At 36.8% G+C, this 23,967-nt stretch overlaps 1 pseudogene; it reads left to right on the top strand.

Annotated features, from left to right (window-relative positions):
- Positions 1–793: 793 nt before the first annotated feature.
- Positions 794–15,102, top strand: LOC114316663 (borneol dehydrogenase, mitochondrial-like; annotated as a pseudogene).
- Positions 15,103–23,967: the final 8,865 nt, after the last annotated feature.

Below are 23,967 nucleotides of genomic sequence, written 5' to 3'. Positions count from 1 at the left end.
TCTACATACCGAGTCATTAGACTAGAAGAGTATTCTCCTCCCATTACCAACAGATACTTTAAAATGGTCCTCATAAAAATCTCCCATATGCTAGTTGACTGCAGGTAGCTTCACAATGTCCTGCCAGATATTAGACATCCCATCTATGTGAGACACTGGTGGCATCCAACCCCCACCAATTCTACCATACCTAGAGCATAACACAAATTTCCACAAAGCTTTGTCTTCTTTCCCATACCTCCACTACCATTTTAACAACAAGTAATCATTCACCTCTCCTACATCTCTCACTTCTAAGCCTCCTTGCCATTTACTTTTGGTGACCTCCCTCTATTGAACCAAGTGTACCTTCTTCTTATTCTCTGACCCTCCCCACGAAAAGGAGGACTGTAGCTTCACTATAGACCTTACAACCCCCTTAGACATCCTGAACAATGAGAGGAAATAGATGGGAAAATTAGACAGAACATATTTAATCAAAGACAATCTATCCGTGAAAGAGACCAGCTTCCTTTTCTAGGAGGATAACTTCTTCTTAACTTTTTCCACTACTGGGACCCAAGTGTTCTTCCTTCTTGGGTTGGCCCCTAAAGGCAGACCTAAGAAGTTAAAAGGCAACCTCTTAGTTCGACAATTCAAGGTCTGAGCAAACTCTTTAGTTTGTTCCTCTTGAAAGCCCACCCCACAAACAACACTCTTGTGGTAGTTAATTTTCAGCCCAGACATCACCTCGAAGCACCTTAACACTCTTTTTAAATTCTTCACCTCCTCTAAATCCCCTTCACAGAAAATGATGGTATCATCTGCAAATTGGAGGTGAGATACACTCAACTTTTGAGAACCAACAATAGCACCTTGGAATAAGCCTTTCTCAGTAGCCCTCCCCAGTAACAAATTAAGTGCTTCAGCTGCTATAATGAACAAGAAAGGTAAAAGAGGGCCACCCTGCTTAAGCCCTTTTTGTGGTTGAAATTCCTCAGTCGGTGCACCATTAACCAGGACAGAAATCTTAGCAGTTGAGATGCAAGTTTTCATCCAACTAATCCATTTTTCACCACATCCAAAGTTCCTCAACATAGATACTAGAAACTCCCAATTTATTGAATCATATGCTTTTTCAAAGTCTAACTTGAGAATAATCCCCTTCTTCTTAGATCTCTTCCACCCATCTACTACCTCATTTTCTATTAGCACCCAATCTAGGATGTACCTTCCATAAACAAAGGTAGATTGGACTTCACTGATCACAGATGGAAGAACCCTATTGAGTCTTCTAGACAACACCTTGGCCAAGACTTTATAGACTGAATTGACCAAGCTAATTGGTCTGTAGTCCCCCAAACCTATAGGGTTGTCCTTCTTAAGAATAAGAACAATAAATGAACTGTTGATCCCTCTTGACAACTTTCTATTGGTGTGGCATTCATGCATCAACTGAATTATTTCCCCTTTCATAATTTTCCAACAAGTTTGAATGCAAGCTAGGTCAAAGCCATTAGGACCAGGGGCCTTGTTCCCATCACAATCTTGAATTACTTCCCAAATCTCAGCCTCAGTAAAAACATCTTCCAAACTCACTGCTGCCTCAGGGCTAATAGTAGCAAAAGGGCTTGAAATTTTTGGCCTATGAATCCAAAGCTCAGAAAATTGCTGACTAAAGTGCCTAACCATCTCCTGTTTTACCAGCACTGGATCCTCTAACCTCTCCCCCTCCACCAAAACTGAGTCTAACATATTCTTTCTCTGCCTACTGCTTGTCATTATGTGAAAAAACCTTGTATTTATATCCCCAAATCTAACCCACTGCATCCTAGATTTTTGTTGCCACATCCTTTCCTTGTTTCTGTTAAGTTGCCACACCTTAGATCTGACTTCTCTTCTTCTTTCAATTTCCAGACCAGTCAAGGACCTGGATTCAGCCTTTAGATCCCATTCATGCAGCTCCTCTTCAGCAAACCTTAGTAGGGAGTCTATATTGCCAAACACTGCCTTGTTCCACACCCTCAGATGATCCCACAAACTGCTCAGCTTTCTCATGACTCTAAACCCTGCCCATCCATGCACTTGAGTTTCCTCCCAACACTTTTTAACTTCAGCCATGAACATGGGATGTGACCTCCAAGCATTGATGAATTTAAAGGGCTTTAAACCCCAATCCCTATCATCCTATTTGAGAAATATTGGGCAATGGTCTGAGATTGTTCTAGGTAATCCCCATTGTTTTATGGCAAACTTCTCCAACCACATTGGATCTACCAGAAATTTATCTATCCTGCTCCACCTGTCCCCTTCCACAGTATTACACCATGTGTACTATCTGCCTAACATGGGCATACCAATCACTTCCAACTTTTCTATAAACTCATTGAAATCTGACATTCCCCTCTCTCTTCTAGTGCAGCCCTTTCTCTCACTCATGTACCTAACTTCATTAAAGTCCCCTCCCACACACCAGGGTAATGGGAAGTGTTGCTTAATACTTACCAAAGATTCCCAGATTTGTCTCCTCCTCACACCCTCATTTGGGGAATAAACATTAATAATAACATATAGAAAAGAACTACAAGCTGTACCTGATAGAATGATGAAGTGCTTATTACTACAGCAATTCTGAAGCTCAAAAACCTGGGGTTTCCAAACACATAGAATTCCACCAGCACTTCCATTTGCATTTACCTACATAAAGCCCATCTCCTTAAAGGGTCAAATTGTTTTGAGAAAATTATCATCCATCGAGCTTCTTTTATTTTCTTGTATTAACAATACACCTCTATCTCTTTCCCTCACTAGTCTCTTTATTTTTCCCCTTTTTTCTGGCCTATTCATCCCTCTTACATTCCATGATAAAATCTTCATAATAACCATCACAACTTACACCTAAACCCCTTCTTAGCAACCAGCTATGATCTGATTGCACTGCTTCAATTGCAATTTTCCCCAAATCATTCTCTTCCATATCTACTAGTTTAGACACTACCTCCTCCTCTTAGCCTTGACACTGTATACCCAGCAATACACCAACCTTTACTGTTGTCTGGGCCTCCTCAACTAAGTTGCTCCTTCTTTTCAGGGTCTGATCTTGGGAAATAGATAATGACTTGGCTACAGCCACTGCTGAGGCTCTGAAGATGGCCCCTCTTTGGAAGCCAAGCCTACCCATCCTGCCTTTTTGTTTCATATGTCCACCAACTATATTGATACCTCTCCTTTGTTCACTACTATTCTTTCCTGAAATACACCCTCTTTTTGCTGCTGCTTCCTTGAATTTTATTCCTTGACCTGCCCTATTTGGCACAGACATATGGATGGTTTGGGCCAGAGTTGGTCTAACTTGGGTCTGGGCCACACAGTCACTGAGGTTCGACCCCACCCCCTTATTTGGCCCACTAGGTTCAGGCCCAACCTGCATGCCTTCAAGTAAAACTTCTAGACTTATATTATTCCTTGCACACACTGGCCCACTCAGCTCTTTTAGAAGACCCCCAGTGTATAAGTCCTTTTCCAACTCATGAGCTTTATTCATTATTGTCTACTGAGACATGACTTCCTGCACTAGCCCCTTCACTCTAGAGTATGCACCTACTAAGTCAATCCCCATCTCACCCTCTCTTGCAACTATACCTGCTATGTTATTCCCCATTCCACTCTCTGAACCTACTGCAGCTAATGCATGCTTGCCATCATTTCCTATACCCTGCTCATATGATCTGGCCATCTCAGTTTCCAACACCCTACTTACATCATCACACCCATCTACACCCTCCTCTTATTTTTCTGAAGTAGCTTTCTCTGCACTCTTGCAACTACCACCATTGCTGGACAACTGATCTGCCCCTCCTTTTGTATTGGATTGCAGCTGCTAATGTTGCATACTACTGTTGCTACTTGGATTCGGGAGTAAACAACTAGGGACTTCTTCATCGACCCTAACTGGAATGTGCTTGCCTTTATGCACCAAAAATATTGTCTCATTGATCATCTCCATGTACTTTGTTACTACTCTAACCTTAGCTTACTGGAAATTTTGTGGATCATTAATATCTTCTTCAAACTGAGTTAATACCCCCCAATGACTACCAATGTTTCGAACAGTTGTAACACTCTATAGGTTTATGGGAATGCCAAGACAAATCAGCCAGACGCGCCTTTCTTGCTCCATAAACTGACCTTTCCCCCAATTCTTCAATTGAATCACACCATTGCCTTCCCTACACTTCTAATTTTTCCTTCCCAACCTCCATGTGCTATGCTGAAGGGAAGGCTAACAGAACTATGCGTCCAGCCCCCTCTCTTGCAACCACATCGTGCATCCATCTTTTCCAAAGTTCTGCTCTAAAATCGTTAAAAGCTAAGAAGTTGCTCAGCTGAACTACTAAGCTTTCATACTGCCAGCCATTACTTTCTTCAGTAGCTTTTATTACCACTTGCGCACCCACTCTGGCACTCCCCTTTACTACTACCTCCGCATAAGTCTTCTTACTTCCATTTCCCAGCCCCTACTGAATCTGGAACCCTTGATCCATCCTTCTCCCATCTTCGCCTCTGTTCAGCCCCCTTTGCTCCGGTTGACCAGCTCTTTGAGGTTTTTGAAACTCAGCTCTTTTGACCCTCAGCTCCTTATTATCGCACCACAACCCATCTGCCTTCTCTATCGCTATCCCAGCAGCCACGTCGTAATCATATCTTACAAACCCAAATCTAGATCTTGATGCTTTCCTCATCTTCCCTGGAATAAACACATCTTTCACTAAGCCAAACTTTCGAAATAGATTGAACAATCCTCTAGGGCCCATGGAATCTGGAATGTTATCAACGAATATCGTAACAATCGTCGCCTCCTTCCGAGATCCATTCTGACTACTAACTCTCCTCCTCTGTATTACTGGGTTCTAACCTCCTCCCTCCATTTTCTCCGAGTTTGCACTTGACTCTCTCCTCTTCTTCCATATTACTATTTTTAAAAGACAAGGAGTAAAGTGTTATCAAGACATACAACAGGGAAGTAAAATTAATTTTTCCTTATAAATAAAGTGTCTAAAATACTTTTTTTTTTCCATTGAGTTTAATGACTAAAATACAATTTTTTCGTCAATTTACTTAATAAAAACATGTAAATAGTTTAGATTAAAAAGAAATCAAAATATTAGTGTTTAAATTGATAAAATTAAGAATTCAGTATTTATTTTGTTACAAATATCAAACTTTACACACCAAAAAAAAAAATGTAATTTTTGCTAAATTATAAAATGATTTAATTTTTTCTAAACAAACAGTATAATTTTCCACTCATCACAAATAGTATAATTTTCACTTTGGTTGCATATTATAAATTTGTCATTAGTAACTTTTATCACAAATTACTATAACACAACAAACAATCCTAATTTTCAACGCAAAAAAATCCTAACAATGTGCATTGGATTTCCCCCATTACTATATACACGGAATAAAACTAGCTTAAAATGTTAGGGTAAGTTTGGCTGTTGATTTGCATGGAGAAATGAAATAAAAAAGAAAATTTGATCAAGCTAAAAGGTAATTTTTTTTTAAAGGGTAAATTATACCGAGATTTCTTCAAGTTTGGAGAAATTATATTAAACCCCACAAATTTAAAATAGTTACAATGAGCTCCCTAAGGTTTTAATTCATATAGTACCTAATTCTACTTGGATGAAAAAAAGAATGATATTGTCATATTTTTTATAATAAAATATATATTTTACTGTAATTTTTTGCATTTTCAAACCATTTATATTAATTTTAGTATCTTTAACCTTATTAAAACAAAAATCAGTATAATTATACTAAAAGGGTTGAGTTTCTCTCATGTTAACTATTTCAACTTCATAGAGCGTTTGGATTTGGTAAGTTCATTTTAGAATCATGGGTCTGATTCTTATTGCACATCTTTCTCTCTCTCTAAAAAACCTCCACCTCAGGGCCTCACCGCTGGCCAGCCGGCCGCCGCCTTATGGCCATAGCGGTTGGCTGGCCTAGCTTTTCCTCGTGTTGTTGTTTTTTCTCCTTATAATCTTGAGCCCCCTTTTGTTTTTCGGTTTTCTTCTTTTCAAATCTAATCTCTAGATTTGATTAGGATGCTGTTCTGTCCTTTCGTTTTTGTTTAGGTGGTCTGTTCTCTCTGGTTTTCTTTGGGGTTTTTTGCTGTGTTTTCCTTGGCAGGTGTTAGATCTATCTCTGCTTCGGCCATGGTGTTCAGATTTGGCCATGGGTTTTGGTTTAGGGTAGCTACGAGCGGGGGTTTGTTGATCTTGGGTGGGTTGGTTCAGGAACTTCATTCGGGCACTTCCACTGCGAGCGGGAGTTTGAGGGGTGGAGGATTCAGAGCTGTTTAGGTTCTTCATTCGAGCGCTCCATGCGAGTGGGAGTTTGAGGGGTGATTTCCGTTTCAAATCTTTGGTGGTCGATGTTTTTGTTCGGATAAGAGGAGAATGGTACCGGGTCTACATAGAGGGGATTGCTCAGCGTTTGTTGGTGAGGATCAACCAAGGGAGTTGTTTGGGTGAGTAAACCGTGGGTGAAGTTTAAGATGGTAATCTGGGTTTTCAGGGCAAAACCGTGGTGAGGATTAACAGCACCAGCGGCTCCATTTACAGAGGCAGCGTAGAGGAGGCACCAGCAGCAGGTTCCGGCGGAGGTTATTGACGAGAGCTAGGATTTTGTTGAGCCAAGGAGGAGTAACCAGCAGGGTTTGCAGTCAGTCATGGGTGGTTCTCGGCAGCAGTAGGTGTGGGGCTCTGTGTTTTAGGTATCAGTGTTTTAGGTGGTCTTCGGCAGTCGGGGCAGGCACGGGTGTTCTTTGTGTTTCAGTGTTGGTGTGGGGCTCAAGAGCTTGAATTTTAGTTTTTTTTTTTTTTTTTTTTGTTGTTTTATTTGTCTTTTAAAAATAATATATAAAATTGTGAGGCTGAGGGGTTGGTTGTAAAGACGTGAGTAGCAGTAGTAGGAGAGTGTTTTTACTCTTCGAATCTCTCTCAATACGTTTTTTTTCCTTGTACCTTTTAAATTTCATGTTTTAATGGAATTTTTTCTTTGCCGATCAAAAAAAAAAAAAAAAGTTCATTTTAGAATCGACTTCGGTGATCCGAACTGTTCACTTTTTAAGAATTGTTAAGTTGAATATTCATGCAAAAAATCAAGATGATTTAGCATCAGTAACAATATGTTTAAATCAAATTTGTATTACAAAAAATAGATGGTTATTTTTGAAATTATATTTGTCGTCCATTTTTCTAAAACAACTATGATTCAAATATATAGTAATCGATATTCGATCATCTTGATTTTTTGCATGAATATTCTACCCTACGAGTCTTAAAAGTGAATATTTCAAATTATCATAATCAGTCCAAAAATAGACCTACCAAGTTCAAACACTCTCTGAAATTGATATTACAATAAAAGAGAAGTCAAATCCATACTGAAACTATAGAGCTTGTTGCATTTAAATTTCTACTCATTCAACTCAATGGTAGGTAGGTTTGCATATCTATAAAAGGAAGCTAATATTTCCCAAACAGAATCATAGTAAAGGCCTTTGGCAACACAGACTGCAAAAGTTTTCAAACAAGCACTGTTTTTATCTGTCAATCTCACAGGTCTCTACAAATGTACCAACGTACAGGTTATAAAATGTTATATACACTTCTCATCTATTTTTAATTTAACTGCTTGATACAAATTTTTTTTCCCAATTAATTAGTGTTATATATAGAAAAAACTGTTAAATTATTGATCATGAGTTGATGGGGATTAAATGAGTCTTTGTTTCTCTTTTAATTCTTTCTCTAATTGATACATTTCTGTTAAAGCGTTAAAAATATGGAAGGCAATATGAGTTTTGTTTCTCTTTTAATTCTCTCTCTACTTGTTGAAATAAACATATTTTTAAAGATTTTGGTGAATATCAGCTGTGTGTTGTTGATTATCGGCATTCTGCTGTTATGAAGTGCTGAAGTGAATATCTGCAGTGTTGCTCTCAACTCTTGTGCTGGTTTAGCTTGGTTTTGCTCAGATTTTGGTGCTGAGGTATGGTGGTGGAATTTGATTTGATGATGCTGGTGTTAGTCTGTTGTGATTTGTGTAAGGTGTTGCCTTGGAACCAGGGGAGATGTGTCAAATGATGTGTACATTGGGCTTTTTCTGGTCATGGAGTGATTTCTGTGGCTGCCTAATCTTGGAGACTTCCTTCAGGTGGGTTGATCTACAGACTGCTCTGCTTTCTCTTGATTGAGCTGATATGTTAGTCTTAGTTTTGTTCGACTTTGCAGTATGGGTGGAGTTAAGTTGGTCAGCTATGTTTTGTTAGTGGTGGTCGCACTTTGTAGTGTCTCATTGCTATGTTCTGCCTTTCTTGTTTTGTTTGTTGGTTCCTCACCAACTGGAGCTTGGAGTTTAAGTTAGCTCCAAACTCCTCTTCATTGATGTCTTGTATCTTTTGTTTGCGTTCATCAACAAAGATTTTCTTTGCCGATAAAAAAAAAAAAAAAATTAACAATAGGTAGACTAATATCGACAGACACAAATAATAATAATAATAATAATAATAATAATAATAATAATAATAATAATAATAATAATAATAATAATAAAGGAAAATTTAAGATTTTATGAAATTTCTTTGAAATATTTTTTTTTTTTGGATGAATTAGACTTTTAATCCTGTAATTTGACTCAAATTTCACTTTACTTTCTATTATTTTAATTTGAACAATTAGATACTTACACTTTAAGTTCAATCTCAAATTGGTCCTTATATCTAACCTTTTGTTAATTCTTTTCTAGGTGCATAACCTAAGATAATAACAATGTCTTGAAATCACTAATTTTAACTTTCAACTTGAACAGAAGAATCAAATTGAAATTTCACTAATTTTAACTTTCAATCATTAGGGTTTTTGACAAAAAAATGATTACTGAGTTAATGATATTTATAATTTTACTCCTAAAAACACAACACAAGCCGCTTATGGATGCATTTTTTATATATAAAAAAAATGCTAACAATTGTAATTAATTAGACTAAATTGAAATAATATCATTGATTCAAGATCAAAATAGCCTCAATTAAAATTATACGAATCAAAATGACATACAAATCAAATGGTAGGAACTATCGGTATAGTTTGCCCTATATTGTTGTATGAAAATATGTGCAAATGTTTCAGATTAGAGGGGAAGGTGGCACTGATTACCGGTGGAGCTCGTGGCATTGGAGAATGCATCGCAAGGCTGTTCACCAAACACGGAGCCAAAGTGATTATTGCCGATATCCTAGACAACATGGGTCACTCAGTATGTGAAGACTTGGGTGATGAACTTGCTTTTTATGTTCATTGTGATGTTGATGAAAATGTATTTCTTATCATTTCATTATTCAATCTGGAAAGTACATACAATCTGTATTTATAGAAGGTAAACAATTGCTGATCTAAGCAGTTAACTAACTCCTAACAGTGTAACTAACTCCTAACAAATTAGCTAACCAATGCCTAACTGATTACATGATATTACAGATAAAGCTCTGTTCTGGACCATATCAGAATCTGTTGCTGAAGTTGAAGCAGTTGAAGCCGTGGCTGCTGCTTCTGCAGAAACTGTTGCTGAAGTTGAAGCCGTGGCTGCTTCTGTATAATAATTCTTATCACCCTCGGGCAAGCTGATGGGAGAGGGAGAGACCAGAAGCTTGGCTTGAAGATAGTGAAATCGTGACACTGAGAGAGGCTTTGTGAATATGTCATCAATCTGATCAAGAGAAGGAATGTATTTGAGAAGTAGCTGTTTGGTAGCAATCTTTTCTCGAATGAAGTGACAATCCACTTCAATGTGTTTTGATCGAGTGTGAAACACGGGATTGGAAGCCAAGGCAATAGCAGACAGGTTGTCACACCAAAGGAGAGGAGGAATAGGAGAGTGAAGCTGAAGTTCACGAAGTAACATGGTTAACCAAGTAAGCTCAGCTGTGGTGTGAGCGAGAGAGCGATATTCAGCTTCGGTTGAGGATCGTGAGACAGTTGGCTGCTTTTTAGCAGACCAAGAAATAAGGTTGGACCCAAGATACACACAGTAGCCTGAAGAACTACGACGATCAAGAGCATCACCAGCCCAGTTCGAGTCAGAGAAGGACTAAAGTTCAAAGGAACTAGGACTGAAAGTGAGTCCATGAGCTAAAGTCCCTTTGACAAATCGTAACAGTCGTTTGACAGCAGCAAAATGAGCATTAGTGGGAGCATGCATGTGTTGACAAGCTTGGTTAACAGAGAAAGATAAATCCGGTCGGGTGATCGTAAGGTACTGTAGGGCACCAACAACACTGCGATAAAGTTCTGGTTGATTAAATGGAAGAGCAGAATCTGAACCAAGAGAAGGTTTAACGGACATAGGGGAATTGCAGGGCTTGCAAGCGGTCATACCAGCTTTAATGAGGATATCAGAAGCATATTTGTGTTGAGATAAGAAATAGGAATCACCACAAGTTTGTATAGATATACCCAAGAAATAGGAAATATCCCCGAGCTCCTTCATGGCAAAGGCAGTATGCATTTGAGCAAGAAGTGATTGAATATGAGAAGAGCTATTTCCAGTAACCAAAATGTCATCAACATATACAAGAAGAAGAGTAACAGTGGAAGAAGTCCTTTGAATGAATAAGGAATTGTCACACTGACTATTAAGAAAACCTTGCGATAGTAAAAATTGGGAGAAGGTAGAATACCAGGCGCGAGGAGCCTGTTTTAAACCATAGAGAGCCTTCTTTAAAAGACAAACATGAGTGGGATGAGATGAACTAGTGAAGCCTGGAGGCTGTGTCATGTAAACTTCCTCTTCTAATGTACCATGGAGAAAGGCATTACTAATGTCAAGTTGTTTCAGAGGCCATTGATAATGCAGAGCCACACACAATAAAATGCGAATAGTAGGTTGTTTGGCAACGGGGCTAAAAGTTTCAGTATAATCAATCCCCTCTTGTTGGAGAAACCCTTTTGCAACCAAACGAGCTTTATAACGAGCAATAGAACCATCAGAATTGCGCTTAATACGGAATACCCATTTGCAGCCGATAGCAGATTTAGAAGGAGGCAAAGCAACCAAAGACCAAGTACCTTGAGCAAGAAGAGCCTTGTATTCATCTAACATGGCAGTGTGCCAAACAGGAGAGGTGAGAGCTTGTTGATAAGTAGATGGCTCAATGTCAGAAAAGGAGGAAGAAGAAGCTAAGAAGACTTGAGGATGTGCTTTAGAGCGAGTAATCATAGAATGAGAATTAGTAGAAGGAGGAGGTAGAGGTAAATCAATAAAAATAGAAGAAATAGGAGTAGAAGTGGGAGTAAAAGAAGAGAGAGGAGCTGATGGCAGAGAAGAAGAGATATACTGAGGAGGTAGTGCAGACTGGACAGATTGAGGGAAGACAGAGGACTGCTGAGGGGCAGACTGGACAGAGTTAGGACAGTGAGTGGACTGCACGGGAACTGTGGCTGGTAGTGCAGATTTGGACTGCACGGGAACTGTGGCTGGTAGGGCAGATTTGGACTGCATGGGAACTGTGGCTGGTAGTGCAGATTGAACAGATTTAGGATATGCAGTGGACTGCACGGGATCTGGAGCTGCTGAAGAAGGGAAAGATGAAGAAGGAGAAGGAGACCAGAAAAAGGATTGAAGCATAGACAAGGTCTGAGAAGGAGGAGGAGAAGTACTAGCAAAAGGAAAAATATTTTCATGGAAAATGACATGACGAGACAGATAAACCTTACCAGAGGAAGGATCAAGACACCGATATCCTTTGTAAGAAGGATGATAACCAAGAAAAACACACAAAGTGGATTTAGGTTGAAGTTTATGAGAAGTATGTGACTTAAGCCAAGGAAAACATTGACATCCAAACACACGCATAAAGGAGTAATCAGGTGCTTTGTGAAACAATAATTCATAAGGAGAAGAATGAGGAGCCTTAGATTTAGGCATGCGATTAATTAGATAAGTGGCTGCAGAAATAGCATCAAACCAATATTTAATAGGTAAAGAAGAATGGTGAAGCAGTGCAATGGCAGTCTCAGTGATGTGTCTATGTTTTCTCTCAGAGACTCCATTCTGAGGAGGTGTATAGGGACAAGAAATTTGATGAAGAATACCATGAGAATTAAACAATTTAGTCATAGAGGCATTAACAAACTCAGTACCCCCATCTGTACGAAAAATTTTCAAGTGAGTGGAAAATTGAGTACCAACATATGCTGTGAATTCTACAAATTTATCAAATACTTCACTTTTGTAACACAACGGATAAAGCCAAGTAAATTTGCTATATTTATCAACAAAGAGTACATAGTATTTATAACCGGAAAGAGAAAGGGAAAAAGGTCCCCATACATCACTGTGAATGAGAGAAAATGGTTTTTGAACAGTAGAGTTAGACAATTTGAAAGGTAATCTATGACTCTTTGCTACACAACAATGAACATAAGTAAACTCATCAGTCTTGGTTTTATTACAAGTGGAAGAAAGAAGGTGTTGGAGCTTAGTAAACTTGAGAGATGATGGATGCCCCAATCTCTTGTGCCAAACAGTGGCAGACACTTTATTAGTAGTTGAACTGCAGAATGCATTAGGAGACTGAAATGAAGAAGGTGGAATAGCAGCAGAAAAAGGCTTGTGCTTGGTTGTATGAAAGTGATATAAACGATGTGAGTTAAGGCCCTTGTGTAGGATGTCCTTGGTGTGTTTGTCCTGAACAATGAAGGAAGAATCATCAAAAGTGATTGTACAATTATTATCTTTAGTAAGTTTGTGCACAGACACAAGATTGGAAGCAATAGGAGTGTGCAAGACTTTGTTGAGTTTAAAAATATGATGTGGAGTAGGTAACAGACCCTTACCAGTATTAAGAATAGGGATAGAATTACCATTACCAACAGTGATGTGATCAGGGCCTTGGTATGGTTGATGAAGACTCAACTGAGACAAATCATGAGTTATATGATCAGATGCAGCAGAATCAAGATACCAAGGAGAGGAATCATACTGAGGTTGTGGAGAGGAAGCAGAGGCCACAAAAGCTCTGGTGTTGGAAAAACCAGAGGATGATTGTGCTGAAAATGGCCTTGACAGATTTGGAAATTGCTGTGACTGAAGTTGCTGTGACGGATTTGGAGCAGAATAATTTTCATTCAATCGATGCCAACACTCTAGAGCTGAGTGATTAGGTTTTCCACATATCTGACAAATTAAATTGTGATGGTGACTGCTGGATGAATGTCGACCTCTGTCTCGAGATAAAAAATGTCCTCGAGAGCCATGTCGAGAACCACCTCTGTGACCTTTGACATAAGATCGGCTTTGAGAAGAAAAATTTTGAGAAGAACCACGAGAAGCAGTATATGCGACTGAAGGTTCATGATTATTAATGTTCTTGATTGTGGAATGCATGTGAATAGATTCTGAGCATAGAAGAGATGAAAGTTCTTCCATAGAGATGGCTTCTGATCTAGCTCGTATTGTGGTTTTAAAAGCATCAAATGTTGCAGGTAAACCATTCAGTGTAATAAGAACAAGATCTTCTAGATCTACAGGAGAAGAGGCAAGAGCAAGTTGATCAGCTAACTCTTTAATCTGACTCAGATACTCTTCAATTGACTGAGAAGTCTTGGTCAGATTAGTCAATTGATTTTTCAGTTGATGAATGTGACTGCGAGACAATGTAGTAAAACGTTTTGACAGAACTTGCCAAACCTCTGCACTATGTTGAAGATGTAAAACAGAAGAGAAAATTACAGGTGTGAGTGTAGCTGTTAAACAACTCAATAGATGTGCATCAATTTGTTTCCACTGCAGAAATTCTGGATTCACTGCTGTGGTTCCATCTGCATTTGTAATTGTTGATGGTGGAGAAGAATGAGAACCATCAACAAACCCTAGCAGATCTGTAGCACGCAGGATATTAAGAAATTGACTTCTCCAAATGATGAAATTTGAAGAATCCAGTTTTACAGTTATGAAAGAACTAAGATTTGAAATGAGAAGATTCAGATTTGAAGGAAGAGCATTTGAGGTAGGAGTTGCCATTGAAGAAAATTGAACAATTCTGAAGAATGATTGAGAAAAAATTTGAAGACTTTTGAAAGAACTAAGAAAATGAGATCAAGGACCCAAGAATACTCGTGAGAGCTTTACTTGCTCTGATACCATGATGAAAATGTATTTCTTATCATTTCATTATTCAATCTGGAAAGTACATACAATCTGTATTTATAGAAGGTAAACAATTGCTGATCTAAGCAGTTAACTAACTCCTAACAGTGTAACTAACTCCTAACAAATTAGCTAACCAATGCCTAACTGATTACATGATATTACAGATAAAGCTCTGTTCTGGACCATATCAGAATCTGTTGCTGAAGTTGAAGCAGTTGAAGCCGTGGCTGCTGCTTCTGCAGAAACTGTTGCTGAAGTTGAAGCCGTGGCTGCTTCTGTATAATAATTCTTATCAGATGTGAGTAATGAATCAGAAATTGAAAATGCGGTTAACACTGTCATCCTCAAGTATGGAAAGCTCGACATCATGATCAACAATGCAGCTACAGGAGACGAAGCGAAAACCAGCATTCTTGACAATGAAAAGTCTTCGATCAAGTCATTAGCATGAACCTAACAGGTGCCTTCTTAGGCACCAAGCACGCAGCTCGCGTGATGATTCCAGCCAAAAAGGGTAGCATTATTACAATCGGAAGTGTTTCTTCTAGTGTTGGTGGTGTTGCTTCTCACGCATATACGAGTTCAAAGCATGCTGTGGTAGGACTGACCAAGAATGTTGCTGTAGAGCTTGGGCAGTTTGGGATTCGCGTGAATTGCTTATCGCCCTACTTCATTGCGACACCATTGACAATGAATTTTTTCAGGATGGATGAGAGTGATGCCTCTAGTGTTTATTCTAACCTCAAAGAAGTGGCTCTCTGCTCAGAAGATGTGGCAGAAGCTGCTCTTTTTCTGGGGAGTGATGAGTCTAAGTACATGAGTGGGCACAATCTTGCACTAGATGGGGGATTTACTGTTATCAATCCAGCTTTTGGGTTGTTTGCAAAACCCAAATAACTTATTTTTAATGGAAGCTGATGTATTTGATATAACAAAAAAATATATATTTGAGAGTTCTAAAATATGGACTTTCAAGGTTAATTCAAGAATCTCCTATCTAAAAAAAAAAAAAACATTTCTCGTGTAATATCCAAAAAGAAAAAATAACACTAAAATAATGATCTTGTTATATTTTTATTGTGAAGAGGATGAGTCTGTAGAAAAATAAGTTGATCTTAGAATCTTCTTAAATTTTAACTAAAAGAAAAAGGCAGTGTATACCCCACACAAAAATCAATCACTTGAAATCATATTCTTCTTTTTACCCACAAATTGAAGTGACTTAACCAAATATTAAGGTCAAATATCCTTAATTTTCAAAGCCATGTGTCACAGAACTCCAAATATTCTGATAATCACAAAATTTTCAATTTACCCAAAAAAGGTATCCAGATGAATATAAAGCTAAGTTTGATTACGACGGAAGTGGTAAAGAGCGAGGGAAATAGAAAGAACAAATGAATAAATATTTGGTAAGTTTATTTAATATAGAAGTGGTGGAAGTTACAATGGGGGTTGTATGGACATAAAAAATATCGTATTTGAGGATAAAGAAATTCATCAAAGAAGATAATTATCACCACCACGCGATCGCCATCTATAAGAAAAAACACCCCCAGCCATAGCCGGGGATCTTCTGATACCCAAGTTAGTCCTCTAATATTATCAAAATATTTAATAGATAAATTCATATAAAGAAACCACATACCTCAACCCATGGGGTGTCCGCTTGTTTATAATAGCCAATGATTTGCCTATTAAGTAGTTTGATTCTAGAAGTTCTATCCCAAACAATCTCCAGTTGTTTAGGGCTCCTATATCGATGTAAGATTTAATTTCTTGATGATTTTTTCATAACGCAAAATACTAATACAATGTTTGATAAGGATTTGACAACTGTCATACACGCGATAATCCATAATTACACCACGTAATAGTGTTGGGACCTACATAATTCTTGTAGTTATTTTTATTCCTCATAGGGGTAAATTACACTCAGTATCTTTGCAGTTTCACCAAAATCTCATTTTAGTCCATTTATTTTCAATTGTAACAGTCAATCTCTTATATTTTAAATCAAGTAGCAATCTCACAATTCCATCCATCTGCCGTTAAAAAATTTGACAAAATTTGTCATTTGAAGCGCATGTGACATTTGTGTTGTCTCATTAACACCCTTATAGTTTTACTAAAATCTCACTTTAATCCTTATACTTTTATCAAAGTCTAATTTTAGTACCTCTACTCTTAATTTCTATTAATTTTATTAACGATAAGACGTTAACTGTTATAATTGAAAGTGAAGGGACCAAAGTGAGTTTTTTGTGAAAATGCAAGGATACTAACTATAATTGACCCTTAAAAGAAAGTTAATTTTCTTATACAACCCATGATAATATGGTAACCAAATTTTAGTTTCTCGTAAAAACTACTAAAAAATACAAGAATGTTCAAATTTATTATAAAAGTAATCACTTATAATTAGAATTCTTATTTCCTCTTTTTCTTTTTTTTTCTTATAAAATTTTCATCCTAACCAACTTCATACATAACAAATTTTTTTTTTTTTTCATTTTCTTTTCTTTCACTTTAGTTTTTTCTATTTTCACTTTCCACAGGTTAAATAACCACATATCGTAAGTTCAAAACCAAAACCACCACTTGATTTTAAGGTTGAAAAACATAAAAATGACTTTATAGAATTCAACTTTGAAGCCAAAGTCTAAAGAGGAAAAGAGTAAAACACTCAACCTAGCCGGCACATAGTCGAGAGTGTCTACACTACAAGAAATGATAGTTTTAACGGCGTTTAATTAACAACATTTTTGTAAACACCACTTTTTTTAATATTTAGTGACAGTTTCTAAACATCGTATTTTTTTTTATTAAAATGGTCCCATTTTGAGAATAGAAGTCATTTAAAAATGCCTTCAAACCCTTATTTTGTAACCTTCTAAACCCTTATTTTGAATCTATGAATCTGAGAAATTGATTGGTTCTCAAATCTCTCATTCACTCTATCGCTCGTGCGCTCTCTCTCTCTCTCAACCCTCTCTAAACCTTAATGACTGTCTTAGAGGATCAATTCAGCTTAGTGATTTATCTTTAGCACGATGATTCATCTCAATGATTCATCTCAGATCCAATCTCAGAGTGATTTTGATTTCAAAGTTCTCTCTCTCTCTCTCTCTCTCTCTCTCTCTCTCTCTCTCTCTCTCTCGATTTTGAAGCTCTACTGCCATCACCATCTGCACCAGCGAAGAGAGCGAGCACCATCGCCTACTGAGGTGAGCACCACCCTCTACAATCTTAGTTTCATATTCTCTCTATCTCTTTCTCTCTCTATACATATATATATATATATATATAGATATTTATGTGTGTGTGTATTTGTATATGTATATCAATCTTCTCCTTTGTTCCTCTGCAAGTTTGTGTTAGGATTATATTAATTAATTTCAAGCTCTGGTTTGTGCTCTTATTTTTTTTTTTTTTGATCAACCAAAAACTTTATTGATGAAAGAAACCTTACAAGAAAGGAAAAAGACATTAATAAAGGGGAAAAAAAGAGGGGGAGGAAGGGGAATGATGCAAAGCATCAAACCAGGTACCAGTTGGTAAGGAACCAACAGATACACAAAAGCATAGTAGCACAGGACTAAAACAAGATTAGCCCAACCTTCAAGACCAGCAGACCCTCAGAGGGACATTGATACCCAAACTAGCAACCCAGCAGCCAACAGACCTACAAAAAGTTGCAACATGCACCCAGCAGCCAACATCAAGACCACCAGCCAACTCTTATGTTCTGCATTTTCACCCTAATCTTCATTTTCAATTGTCATGAAAAATAACCAAAAAAAAAAAAAAGAACTATTAAAAAACAAGTTATATAAAAAAAGAAGCAGAAAATTAAAACAAGTCATGTTTTTGTTAAATCCCTATTTATTGAAGTCTTTAGTTGGTTGGTCATTCTGAATTGAAAGCGTTTTGGGTTTTAACCTTTATCTATTGAAGATTTTGGGTTTTGACCTTCATCTATTGAAGATTTTAGCTATGTAATCCATTTACAAATCCAGAAAAGAGGATATGGAAGAACTCATTGATTTAATCATGGCAAGGGTTGTTTTATGGACTAAAGGATCATTGGGAACTTGGGTTTTAGTCTACTTCTGATATCACAAAATGTATTCATAGCATTAGAGTATTGAAGCCTAGGAGAAGAAGTAGCTCCATGACTTGAATGCCCATTGCGTTGGCCTTTCTAGCTTTATGGATGTAATTTGAAAGTATTCCTTGTACTTTACACTTGCATTAATAAATTTGTTGGTTTTGCTGATTCAATATATATATACATTGTTTAAGCAAGATTGAATGATATTGGGGTTTTAGGGATTAAAAATTGTTACAAATAATTTCGACAATAATTAATTAAAGAAAATAAAATAAATAAAGGAAACAACAAAATTAAATCTTACAGTATTTGTGCAGATGGTTTATGAACAAGTTTGTGATTAAGGCCAGTGTTTGAACACTATGTCTTTAAGACATAATTTCATCATCTCTATTGGTGCTTGAGAACAATGAACATCCTGTCTCCAAGATACAACATCACCACAAATGAAGAGAGCACACTCTTTGATTGTACAGCGAACTAAAATTATGTTTTGACCTCACAAAATTCAGACTCACACATATGAAGAATACAAGAAGAATGCTTGAATTTGAGGAATTTGGAATTAAAAATTTGGAATGGGGGTTGCCTTTATATAGGCTTGTTGGTGCCTATTCAGTTTGAACAGAAAAGGTACAAAGAAGGGACATGACCCTTCCTTTAAAATAAAGAGACACCATGAAAGGTTGCACCTTTTCATTCAAATGGAGGGTTGCACCCTTTCATTCAAATGGAGTCTATTTCAATTCGCCACTGCCTTTATAAATTTTTCTACAATCCCCCACATGAATGAAATTGAAGAAACGAAAAATTCAATAAAATGCAGACTATGTGAGTACAAATCTAGAAATATCGTACATAGGATCGGTAGCTTTTGGCCTTAAACCTTCCCTTATAAAAGACTATCAGATTTATTGACGATTAGTGAACATAATGTCTTGAACTGTTTTGCCATTGGTGCAAACTGAGACAATAACTTGTCACACAGTTTTATTTCCATACGTAACTTGATTCTATCAGTTGTGTCTATTTTAGCCCTGGACAATTCTTGGATTCACGAGTGTTCTAGAGAATTTAGCCTTTTCAATTCTCATAAACTGGCCCAATTCACACTCATATAGGTAATTCCCATTAAAAGTATCCTGCTATACCCCACTTGAATTTCCAAGCTATGAGTCTTATTAAAAGCAAAGCTTAACCTATTTATCGTTGCAAGTAATCACTATCTCATCATAAAAATGTGTAGGAGTTTTACTCCTTAGTGATTCTTATGAGTTATTCTTAATTTGGTTGTCCCTTTGAACCTAAATCTTGGGATCTCCAGTCAATTAGGTTGGGTTGCCACTAAGATAACTCTTAAGTGATAGGCTTTAATCTCATTCCCCTCGATGATCGTACCACTTGCTCTTTGGTCAAAGCCTTTGTCAATGGATCCGTTATGTTTTCTTTTAACTTTATAAACTCAAAGGAAATTATTTCATTAGAGAGCAGTTGCCTAATAATGTTATGTCTACGACGAATGTGACGAGACTTACTATTATACATATGTTTATGTGCCCTAGCCATTGCGGTTTGACTATCGCAATGAATGCAAATCACTAGCACGGGTTTCGGCCATATTGGAATATCTTCTAAGAAATTACGAAGCCATTCTATTTCTTCTCCTGCTTTGTCTAAAGCAATAAATTCATATTCCATTGTGGATCTAACTATGCAAGTCTGTTTAGAAGATTTCTAAGAGACCGCTCCATCTCCCAAGGTAAAGACATATCCACTAGTGGATTTAGAACCCTTAGTGTCAGATATCTAATTAGTGTCGCAATGCCCTTCTAGGACCGTTGGATATCTAGTATAGTACAGTCCATAGTCACGGGGGTATTTTAGGTATCTAAGAACCCTAACAATTGTTGTCCAATGGTCTTTTCCTAGGTTACTAATGTATCTACTCAATTTACTTATTGCATGCGCTATATCAGGACGCGTTCAACTCATGAGATACATTAGACTTCCAATTATACAGGAGTATTCCAATTGTTATGCTTTCACCTTTATTTTTCATTAATTGAAGGTTAGCATTCACAGTTGTCTTGACATGACAGTCGTTATACTTATTGAATTTCTCAAGAATTTTGTCAACATAATGAGTTTGAGACAAAACATATCCTTCAGATGTTTAAGTAATTTTCATTCCTAAAATCACATCTGCTACTTTTATATCTTTCATGTCAAACTTAGTTTTCAACATTTTCTTAGTTGAATTGATCATTCCACTATTGTTACCAATAATTAGCATATCATCTACATATAGGCAAACAATGACATAACCTTTCTCAGTGTTTTTAATATAAATACATTTGTCACACTCATTGATTTTAAATCCATTTATCATCATAACGTTGTCGAATTTTTCATGTCATTGTTTTGGTGCTTGTTTCAAGCCATACAATGATTTTACTAATTTGCACACTTTCTTCTCTTTGCCTGGAACGAAAAAACATTCTGGTTGTTCCATATAGATTTCTTCATTCAGATCACCATTCAAGAATGCAGTTTTTACATCCATTTGATATATCTTTAGATTGTCTAAAGCAGCAATTGCAATTAACATTCTAATGGATGTGATCCTTGTTACGGGTGAATAGGTATCGAAGTAACCCACTCCTTCAGTTTGCCAATAACCCTTAACCACAATTCTTGCTTTGTACTTGTTAATTAATCCATCCGATTTCATTTTCCTTTTGAATGTCCATTTATATCTAAGAGTTTTACAACCTGGTGGAAGAGTCACCAATTTCCAAGTATGATTTTGTAGAATGGATTCAATTTCACTGTTAACAGTTTTTTCCATAAAGGAGCTTTCGGAGTTGACATTGCTTTTTTGAAAGTTCGAGGCCATTTCTCAAGTAGAAATGTTGAGAAGTCAGAACCAAAACTTTTCTCAACTCTGGCCCTTTTACTTCGTCTTGGTTGTTCTTCGAACTCTCCTCCTTGGTTTTCTTCTTGACTATTGTCAAATGCAATAACATGAGTCCAATTAGGAATACCAATCTCTTGAGAGGATTTGCAAGGAAAAAATATTTTTGAAAATGAAGCATTCCTTGACTCAATGATTGTATTAACATGGACCTCCGAGTTGTCACTTTTATGTACTAAAAATCAATAAACCTTATTGTTGTTTGCATATCCAATAAATACACAATCAATTGTTTTAGGACCAATCTTGATCATTTTAGGGTTTGGTAATGCTGCCTTAGCCAAACACCCCCACACTTTTAAATATTTATAGGAAGGCTTTCGGCCTTTCCATAATTCATAAGGCGTTTGAAGGGTTTTCTTGTGAGGTATTTTATTCAAAATAGGCAAAAAGAATAGCTTCCCCTCACAAGTTCTGAGGTAGTCCCGAACTTATTAACATAACATTCATCATTTCTTTTAAAGTTCGATTTTTCCTCTCAGTAATTCTATTTTGTTGAGGTGTATAAGGCACAATAGTTTGATGCACAATTCTAAGTTGTGAACATAAGTCACCAAAAGGTGCATCATATTCACAGCGTCTATCACTTCTTAACACCTTAATTGTTCTACCTAGTTATAATTCAACCTCATTCTTATATTGAATGAATTTTTCCAAGGTTTCATCCTTGCTTTGTAGCAAGTACACATAGCAATATCTAGTGCTATCATCAATAAAAGTAATGAAATACTTTTTGCCACCTCGAGTTCGAACAAATTTCAAATCACAAATATTGCTATGGACTAAGTCTAGTGGCTCAGTTTTCCTTTCAATTGATTGAAATGGTGTTCTAGTCAATTTTGCTTCAACACACTCTTCACATTTGTGATTTGAATCCATTTGAAATTTAGGCAAAGAATCTAGGTAAATTAATCTTTGCAAAGTATCATAATTTACATGACCTAATCTTCTATGCCACACACAAGAAGGCTAAAGCAAGTAAGCATAAGATGTGTTAATTTTATTAAACTTTGGAACAACAGTCATTATATTAAGTTTAAAGAGCCCATCGCTCATGTACCAATTTCCTACATACATTCCATTTTTGGTGAGTACAAACTTATCAAACTCAAACACTAATTTAAATCCAATCTTGCTTAGCAACGATCCAGAAACCTGGCTCTTTCGAATATCTAGTACATGCAACACATCTTTGAGAATGAGTTCTTTGCCTGACGTCATCTTTAGCACCACGTTCCTTTGTTCCTCAACTTTGGAAGTCGAAGAATTCCCTTGTAGAGTTGTTCTCCATCTTTTGTTGCATGATATGATGAGAACATCTTTTTCTTGGGACAAATGTGGCGAGTAGGGCTTGTGTCCATCCACCATGCTTTAGGGTTATCCACCAAATTGACTTCAGACATGACGCCAGATACATTCAAGTGCGAAACCATTGCACAAAGACTCTCTTCAGTTAAGTTGGCTTGAGCGGGTTTTTCCTTGTAGTTCCCTTGAGTCCTTCTCTTGCGACAATCCGTGGCACCACGTCCTATTTTGTCACACACAAAGCACTTGTCATTAAAATTTAGACTGTCTCCACTTTTAACACCTTACTTGGAGCACTATCCAGGATGCTTCCTTTTCTTATTGTTGAAATACAACTTATGTTTCAAAATGTTTGCCTTGGATTCCATGAGACGATGTCCATTTTTCTTTTTAGAACGGTGATTATCCTCTTTAATCTGCAAGCGAACGATCAAATCCTCTAATGACATCTCTTTTTGTTTATGTTTAAAATAGTTTTTGAAATCCCTCCAGGTCAACAGTAATTTTTCAATAATAGCCGCCACTTGAAAAGATTCACTAAGAGACATTCCTTCTGCATGATTTCATGTAGGATAAACTTGAAGTTTGTGGACTTGATTGATCACTGTTTTGGAATCCACCATCTTAAAATCAAGGAAGCGACCGACAACAAATTTCTTGTTCCGGCATCTTTCGTTTTATATTTGTGATCAAGCGACTCCCAGAAAGCTTTTGGATCTTGCTTGGACTATACACATTGTATGATATGTTATCCAAACCATTGAGGATATAGTTCCTGCAGAGAAAATCTGCTTGTTTCCATACATCCACTGCTGCAACAACTTGTGCATCATTTTCTTTCTCACTAAGAGAAGAAGCATCTTCTCACAAAAACTTGCCAAATTCAAGGTGGTCAAATAAAATAACATTTTATGCTACCAAAGCTTACAATCTGTACCACTAATTTTTCAAGTTTTCACACATGATTGACGGGAACATTACCATGTGAAATAACCGTTAGAATGGAAGCAACCGTTGTAGACACAACGAATGTAGGGGCAATATTTCCCAATGTAACATTACTTTCTATAGCCATTTGTGATTAACAAAAATAATTTATGTTAAACAAAAGATTCCACTTTATATATAACTATAAAAATAAATTTTTATATATATATACTATAAATTCTGTCTTAAAATTGTTGGAGATAATTTTGGCAATAATTAATTAAAGCAAATAAAATAAATAAAGGAAACAACAAAAGTAAACCTTATAGTACTTCTGTAGATAAATTTATGAACAAGTTTATGATTGAGGCTAGTGTTTGAACAATGTGTCTTTAAGACAGAATTTCGTCATCTCCAATGGTGCTTGAGAACAATGGACGTC

The sequence above is a fragment of the Camellia sinensis genome, chromosome 4 (genome assembly GCF_055761805.1).
Source record: "Camellia sinensis isolate YWXY chromosome 4, ASM5576180v1, whole genome shotgun sequence".
NCBI lineage: Eukaryota > Viridiplantae > Streptophyta > Magnoliopsida > Ericales > Theaceae > Camellia > Camellia sinensis.
Note: the sequence above shows the minus strand (reverse complement) of the source record. Positions and strands in the feature narration are given on the sequence as shown.